At 39.4% G+C, this 9,108-nt stretch overlaps 1 long non-coding RNA gene across 1 annotated transcript in view; it reads right to left on the bottom strand.

Annotated features, from left to right (window-relative positions):
- The window catches only part of LOC121635370, a 23,790-nt gene extending 19,393 nt beyond the window's left edge, over positions 1-4,397 (bottom strand). The window contains exon 1 of the long non-coding RNA XR_006009443.1: positions 4,267-4,397. This is a non-coding gene — a long non-coding RNA (uncharacterized LOC121635370). The remainder of the gene's footprint in view (positions 1-4,266) is intronic.
- Between the last annotated feature and the right edge of the window lie 4,711 nt (positions 4,398-9,108).

Here is a 9,108-nt window from a genome sequence, read left to right as displayed (position 1 = left end):
CACAACCACCTCAAGTCCAGGGCCACAAGAAAAAGCAGGAAGCTGTCCACGTTGGGGAGGAAATGGCATGACAGAACAGGGAGCGATAGCCATGACAAATACTTGTACAGTTGACAACCTTCTTTACTTGCTGCATTTGGTAATAAAGAGAAGACCAGCAGTCAACAATGATTTAAAAAGCAAAGCAAGTCTTGACCCATGGATAGCTAGCCTTCTTTGTGTTCATGAGCATGAAATTCATGAAGTTCATGAAATTCAACAAAAATGTCTCAATGAAGCTTGTCCAGTGGCAAAAAGGACAAACACCTCCATTGATGTGGTGTAAGTTCACTTTTTTTATTTTTTGCATGTATTGTATTTATCAGTCAGTGTTGTCATCTGTTTATTATGTGTTTATTTAGCAAATATTATTTTTTTTATATTACAAGATTAGTTCTATTTTCCTTTCATTAATTTCTAGGTGTGAGGATTTTGGTAGCCTGCAGACTGTCCTTGATAAGTGGGCCAGTGAGTCTTTAAGAGTACTACCATGTAAAACGTGAGTATGCATTTTTTTCATTTCTTATTGATATTTTCAAAGCTTGCAAGGTAAATTATTTGCCTCGTTGACTTTAATCTCTGCGATATTTTTAGGGATGCACGATATATCGGCATTAATATCGGTATCGGCCGATGTTAGGCATTTTTTTACATATCTGTATCGGTCCGATGAGCAAAACTGGCCCGATATTACCAGCCGATATTTATTTTGGTCTAATTGCTGTTTGTGTACGTGTGTCGGGAGGAGGGGCATTTGGCCTTGCCACCATGTTGGACATGTAACAGCGATGCAGTACTACTTGTGGGGAAGCTAGAGACGATGTCAGCTGTGTGGTCATTTTTCACGGTGTCAAATGATGATAGTCGAAAAGCAGTATGCAATATATGCAAAGTTGAAGTGATGCGAGGAGGATGCCGTGTCAAATCATTCAATACTACAAATTTAATATGTCATCTGAAAAACCACCATCCCGAAGCTCACAAACATTTGGCGAAGCTAACGCCTGTAAGGTTAGCTACCAGGCAAAAACCAAAGCAGCAGCCACAGTTGGGAGCCCAATACAGCAAGCACTCGACCAAACCAAGAAATTTGCCAAGGACAGCGCAAAAGCCAGGTCAATCACGAACAAGATCATGGAAATGATTGCTCTCGACGACCAGCCATTTTCGTTAGTGGAGGACCGAGGATTTCAGCGGTTGATTGAACACACTGAACCCCACTACATCCTTCCCAGCTGGCGCTATTTTTCAGATGTTTGCCTTCCTGCTCTGCATGAAATGGTGGCCACACATATGAGCAAGTTGTTGGACAATGTGACTGACATTAGTTTCACTACGGATATATGGAGTTCGGACATCAGTCAGATGAGTATGTTAAGCCTAGCGGCTCAGTGGATTGATGACAACTTTGAAATGAAGAGAGCTGTTTTGCATGCACAAGAGTTTTCAGGATCGCATACGGGAGCTGCCATTGCTAGTGCATTTGACTGCATGTTTGCACAGTGGAAAATTAAGAAAGACAATGTGCATGTTGTGCTTCGTGACAATGCACGGAATATGCAGAAGGCCATGGACGAGTGTGGTGTTAAAAGCCTGGGCTGCATGGCTCATACTCTGCAGCTTGCAGTGCATGATGGAGTTTTAAGCCAGCGAAGCATTTCTGACTGTGTGGCTATTGGAAGGAAAACAGTCGGACATTTTCGCCACTTCCAACTTGCCACCTCTCGGCTGAGAGACATACAGCAAGAGTTAGGCATGAAAACCAAGGTGCTACAACAAGATGTAGCAACCAGATGGAATAGTACATTTTATATGACGAAAAGTCTGCTGGATCAGAAGCGTGCACTTGGTGTGTATAGAGCCGATCACGAGCTCCCTGCCTGTTTAAGCGCACACCAGTGGAGCCTCGTTGAAAACATGACTGTGCTTCTCACTCCATTTGAACAGTTAACGATGGAAATAAGTTCACAGTTGGCTACTGCCGCGGATGTGATTCCTTCTGTTGTGGCTCTAAAACATTTGTTGAGCAAGGCAGCTGACAGCGACAGTAGAGTCCGCACAGCAAAGACCACTCTACTGGAAGCTGTAAACGAGAGATTTGGAAGCGCTTTCTCCGAGCTGCTTTACTACTTGGCAACCATCCTTGACCCGAGGTACAAAGATCGTTATTTTGACACAGTCACAAAGCAAGCTGCAGTTACTACGCTCCTGAAGGAAGTGGACAAAATGATGCACAGCGACACCGTTCACAGAAGAACCGCAAGAGAAGAAGATAAGAGCAAGCTGTGAGGGTGGACAGTCTCTACTTGACATGCATGATGACATTCTGGAGGAAAACTTGATCATTCAACAGGATGCGGGCCTGACAAACCACACCAGCATGCAGGTATAGTATTATCAGCCCCTGTTTTTTATTTAATAAGCAAAGCATGTTAAGATCCTTTTGTGAAATGTTTTAAATTTTTTATTAATGTGATGTAAATTCTATAGAGTTAGTAAAATAACAGAATTATTTAAATGGAAAAAACATACTAATCTTTTAGTAATGCTTCACTGCCCTCTTAAGGCACTGGTCATCTGCTCAGATCTAAGTTGAACAAAGCTCTTAAGAGGTGAAGGATGATGTCCAATGTCCACATTGCTGGTAATTTATCAGACAAACTAGTTATACACTTGTCTACTTTCCTGTAGGTGCATGGCTATCTGAGTGAGCCTCCCACCCCCAGAAATGAGAACCCACTGCAGTATTGGAAAAGCAACATGTCTCGGTTTCCTGTCCTGGCCAAGGCAGCACGCAAGTACCTTTCAGCTCCATCCACAAGTGTGGACAGCGAGCGTCTCTTCTCTGCTGCATCACATATTGTTGATGAAAAGAGAAACAGGATCCAGTGTGAGAAAGCAGAAATGCTTCTGTTTGTTAAAAAAAACCTGCCTTTACTGATGAAGTAGTCCTAGACTAAAACATACAGTTTCAAGTTTCAGTATTTTGGAAAATTTACTTTGAGTACATTGTGGCTGCTTGGGAAATGTACAAAGACAACTATGTCTTTGGAGTTAATGTTATGTCACAGTTCTTATATTTTGATTCAGCAATTTTATAGATGGGACTTGGAATTGACTTGCACTAATTTGCACTTACAAAGTTTTTAGTGTTGCTTTAGTGTTGGGACATTTACTTGAATGTCTACTAATTACAGTGCAGGTTGGAAAATGCACTGACAGGACATGTTTTGATTTTTTTCATTTAGCCTTTTTCACAGATTTGAGTTTAAATGGGAGTAGACTTTAGTTTAAAACATGTTCTCCAATTAAATAAATGCTTCGTTGTAATGAATACAGACAAGTTTGAAAAGTTAACTTTGTCAGGATATTGTTTTATTTATGATCCTTATTGTTATTTATGATCCAAAATTTCTCCCAAGAGTTTGTGAATTGACTGAGTTAAACTGCACTTGAATTTATTTCCAGCTTACACACTTGTTACAAGTTGTAAAAGTTGCTTAAAAGTAACACTGTTTGCTACTTGTGTTTTGGTAGCACTGTAACTTTATTTGGAAATAAAATGGATAAAAAAAAAAAAAAAACAGTTAGCATCATTTTTACTTTGTACAGATTTGATAATCTTAAAACTAAAAAAAATATATATAATATATATATTTGTAATATATATTTGTAATATATATAAATATATATATATATATATATATATCGACATCGGCAAATATCGGTTATCGGCCATAACACCAATATTAATATCGGATATCGTTTCGGACAAAATTTTCATATTGGTGCATCCCTAGATATTTTACCTATGAAAATATCCTTATATGTTAATGTGAAATACTGAAACAACAACTGATGTTAATGCCTTCAAATAATTGAAAAATACAAAGTTTGCATTTAAAAGGTAATGTGGACAAGTCCTTCATATAAATGACTCATTCCTTTACTCTCTTGTTTTAATCCCTGGCCTTATGTGCTCAGGATTTAGCGGTTACAGTGCAAACTGTTTATGGTCGGACGTTTGTTCCTACATTCAACAGAGGTCCACATCCCTGCACTGAAAGTCAGACCATTGTGCAGCGAGCCTTTGTGCATGGCCTACCGTGTCTTTTATTGGTCTCGGTGTTGCACACAGGGAGCCTAAAGCAAAACAATATCCTGCAGCCTTGCCAAATCTGGTGACAGTACTTTGTGGAAAGTAAGTTTACCAGATATGTTTAATACTAGAGATGCACCGATTGCAAAATTCTTGGCCGATACCGATTTCCGGTTTTTGAGGGGGTCTGACCTGCCAAAACCGGTTTTACCGATACCGATTTTCTATCTAAGAAATCATTATAATCATACAATAGACACCATATTTACTTGGCTTGAGAATAAAACATCAAAAATAAGATATAGTGAGTTTCAACAGTGCCCCCTGAGCAGATTTATTTAGAACACTGACCATAACATTCAGTCCAGTTTACAGGTCAATATAGGAAAAAAACTAAAATATTAAGACAAACAAAAGATAAAGTGCTTTGGTTCAGTTTTGAGCTGTCCGCGTTGAGCTGCTGCGTGACCGGCCAAAAACCGGAAATGACGACAGTGACCGGCCGGTCACCGATTGGGCCGATTGGATAGAAAACCGGCCTTTTTGATCGGCGGCCGATTGACCGGTGCATCTCTATTTAATACACATTAAATTATTGCATGATAATCTTATTTTCAATAAAATTGTGATTTATCATGATTCAAAAGGTCAAAGCGAGGCATCTTAACTTGTAGAGTTTCTCTGCTCCTCCAAGCAGCTTCATTGTAAAGAATAGAAGACGGTACTGTGTTACATGTGGAGGAAAGATCATGTCTAAGTCCACCACCTCTGTTAAGGGAAGGTATTTTTTTAAAGAAAACTCTACAAGTCCAGATGCTTTGCTTCAACCTTCTGAATGAGAATGACCTGGATGACTGAGAATCTGCATCGGCATGATTTATTATGATACAAACAACAAACAAACAAACTGCTCATTTCCCAAAATATATTTTGTCCCTTGTAGGTATGAGCCAGCTGCTGTGACGTATCGCCTGAGTACTTTAAATCACTTTGTGGCGTTCCACAAACTGGGTACAGACCAAAAATGGCATTTCTATGATGGCCTACAAGAATGCCAGCACCGCAGGAGTGGAGACACAATAATCACTGAGAAAAATATCCTCAAAAAGTTGCGTCCAACGTCCCATGTTGGGCACACAGTTATGGTCAGGGTAAGCATCAACACTTAATCTCCAGTCTAAAATTCTGAAATTTAGGTTGTTGCAGATGGAGAATATATCAGCAAGTGTGTTTGCATAATAATAATATCAATATTCTCATATATTGCTCTATACAAATAATTTTACTGATGTTTTGTTGAAGGACAAGGCAGCAGAGGCTGCTGCTGAACGTTCAGAAAAAAATGAAGCGCTTGTCAAGTTCATGGTGGAACAAAAGGGTGCAGAAGATACACTGCAGGTACGCCTTTTTCTTTTTGTTCATCACATAACGCTTAATCATTATGTCATCACTATGACCATGCCACCTCCAGCAAGCAAACAGTACGGTTAAGTTTGAGTACATTTATTTTTCAGGCCGCCGTGTCTGGTGAGAAGCAGCAACTTTGAATTTACACAGAAGTGGGTTCCAGTATTGTTTGATGACCAACAGCTGGACAGGATAGTTAAGTACCTGACAGGCTTCCTTCATAACTGTGAAAAAATCTCAGATGAAGTCTCCACCATGCTGTCCTATGACAAGATTAAATACATCCTTGTTGTGATGTTGCCAGAGGTTAGTCAATAGGTGTCTTTTTAAATGTAGAGGTATGAGCATAATAACACTGACAATAATATGGATGCAGAATCGGGATATGATACCTGTAACAAAGGTGACAGTAAAGGCCTTGGAAGAAATAAGGAACATGACAACAAAAGACGCAGTGGCAGAGGTTGATCATGGACCACTGGATGACAGGTTAGTGAAACATTTAAATGTCCTTTAAAAAATAGCCCAAAATCTCTGTGAAAAAATATGATTTCTTTTTCTAGTGAAATGGAGGCCATGGAGATGGAAATAAGGAATGACATGGAGAGGCGTGGGCTTGTGTAAAAGTCCGTCTGTTTTGCTTGTTAGTTTTTTGTATACTTCTCTCTCCTATGTTTTTAAATGTTTTCATTCTCCTGTAAAGTGTACTTGGGTTTTTTGAAAGGGGTTTTTAAATAAAATGTATTATTTATATATATATATATATATATATATATATATATATATATGTTAGGGCTGCACGATTCTGGGAAAAATGTGAATCACGATTTTTTTGCTTAAAATTGAGATCACGATTCTGTCACGATTTTTTTATCCACATAATATTTATTGCACAAATAAACTTAAACAAAACAATCTATTGAAAAAAGTGTTCAAAAAAAGCTTGTGTTTGCATGAGAGCTTTGTTGGAGCATTTCTTTGGCAGATGCATAGTTGTAGTTCTATCATTTGGAAGAAAGACTATTTCCACAAAAGGTAAAAAAAAAGAGAGAGGCTGATAACATATTCCCCTTATCATATATAAATTAAACAGTTAGATTTCTAAGAAATGTTTTGGTTTCTTGCTTTGTACGACTTCATCATGTTGTACTTTGTGGTGTCGCTTAAGGTGATTGAAAAGGTTTGTGGTATTGCCTTGCGGTGCAGCAACCTGGGCAAGGCACACTTTACAAAGTAACTGGCGCTGTTTGTCGTCACCTGGTTTGAAACCAAAATATTTCCACACAGCCGAATGCGAGCCTTTTCTGGGTACTAGCTCGGTTTGGGCGGGCGGGTGAATGTCGCCGCTACCTCCTGGTATCTCTTTGTCATCCATTCAACCCCCAGCTGCAGACTGAACTCCGCTTTGCTTTACTCTCGTCTCGCTCGCTTTTTTGAAAAACCAGCTAACTGCAGGTGGGCTTGCTCCACTGAAGTAATAACGCTTTACCATTGGTTAGGGGGTGGGGAGGCAGCGATAGTGCTGCGTTTGAGGGCGCTTTAAAAAATTCGGGGAAAAAATCGAAACGTTTATTTGTGACGCAGCAGTGATTAAAAATGCTTCAGAATCGTTGTTGTTAGAAATGAGATCACGTGTATGTGTGGATCGAGATCGAGATTTTTTAACGATTAATCGTGCAGCCCTAATATATATATATATATATATATATATATATATATATATATATATATATATATATATATATATATATATATATATATACACACACATATATATTTCATGTTATTTCCAAAGTTATTACAATAACTCCCAGGTCATGTGACCTATTGACCCCAAAGTAGTCTAGAATGATAGTGCTATCAAGGATGGTCAACATACACCACTTAGTATTTGCTTTAAGGGCTTAATATATTTTAAATGATTTTTAAAGTGTAAATATGAGCATTTTTGCCCAATAGCTTTGAGGTCATGTGACCTATTGACCCCAAAGCAGTCCAGAATGATAGTGCCGTCAAGGATGGTCAACATACACCACTTAGTATTTGCTTTAAGGCCTCAGTATATGTTTATTAGCACGCACGCACGCACGCACAGACAGACAGACAGACAGACAGACAGACAGACAGACAGACAGATAGATAGATAGATAGATAGATAGATAGATAGATAGATAGAACTGTTTTCAACTCCATACATTCTGAGGTATTTATTTAGTGTAAATGTTAGCAGTATACCCCGATAGTTTACAGTTAACGTGAATCAGTTTCTTAAAACATCACTTGTTAATACACATTTAAATTCGTGCTTTTATTTTGTGAACCGGAAATAATTTCCTTGCAGCAGTACGCTTGCATTTACCGTAAACTGACGGTAGGTGCGCACTGAAAATGTAGGAGCGGCTGGCTTGACCGCAGTGAATCGGAAGCTAAGTTCAGCCTCGCTGAATGATTCATGTTCCTTCGTCCAGGAGAAACATTTCCTATCAGGAGTAACTACCATGACTCAGGAATACTGCTGATGGAGACATTGTCCAGCAGCATTTAAAGCGGGAACTGCTCCATAATGACGTCAACAACTCTCGGACGCTCGGAATTACGAGACAACGTGAACGCAGCATACGCCACGTTTTGTGTAAAAGTAACGTGATATTGTGGAAGTATTAATATATCAGAGTTCTAATGGAAACCGACAGGTGTACTGTCCCCAGTAAACAGAATATTAATAGCTTGACATTATAACATGATATCAAAATGATGTCAACCAGCCCCCCTACAAGGCTGCGTGCCTGGATGCTGTGTGTCTGAAAATAGTGGCAGGCAGGCTATATAAGCTTGGGGAAATGGATAAACGTGGTCTTTATCCTGTTCGGCCGAATAAAGGAAGATCATTAAAGACCTCTGTCTGCAGACTCTTAATATCAGCAAGCCCTTTTGATAAAGAATTTATCTACGACAATATATTATCTCCGTTCCTCTGTACTGCAGACGTAGCTCCTACGTTGGGTTCTGTCTGGGAGGAAACGCGGATACTTTGCGGTTTTAACGAGGAAAACATGAAAACACAAACTTTTACTACTTTTCTTTTTCACCTCTGATAGAAAACCAGAACAAGCGGATGAGACACGGAGCCTCGAGACTCGTCCTCGTGTCTTTAGTGTCCTCAACACTGACCTGCCGACCGGTGGTATCAGAGGATGATCCCGCTTTGTTCCTCCTCGTGGGGTTCTGGTCCTGGTTCTGCTCCTCCATTCTGGTTCTTGTCTGAAGACTCCAGCAGCTCTCCGCTCCGTCTGTAGCCGCCAAAATAAAAGCTTCAAACTGGACTTCGTGGCGCATGCGCAACTGTTACGCCACTATGCTGCATTCATGTACACACGAAACATGAGCATTCAACTCAAAATCCCATCAAATTCGAGGGAAACCCGAAGATATAAAAATCTTAAACATAGTAACATCATTAAATAAAAACAAGAGACACAGAATAGACGTAGTATAGTTATTTATAATATCAACAATGATTAAAAAGAGGATGTGTTTATCATGTGTGATTCCAACCAGTAGCT

The sequence above is a fragment of the Melanotaenia boesemani genome, chromosome 24, assembly GCF_017639745.1.
Source record: "Melanotaenia boesemani isolate fMelBoe1 chromosome 24, fMelBoe1.pri, whole genome shotgun sequence".
In the NCBI taxonomy this organism is placed as follows: Eukaryota; Metazoa; Chordata; class Actinopteri; order Atheriniformes; family Melanotaeniidae; genus Melanotaenia; species Melanotaenia boesemani.
This window is presented reverse-complemented; position numbering and strand designations above follow the sequence as displayed.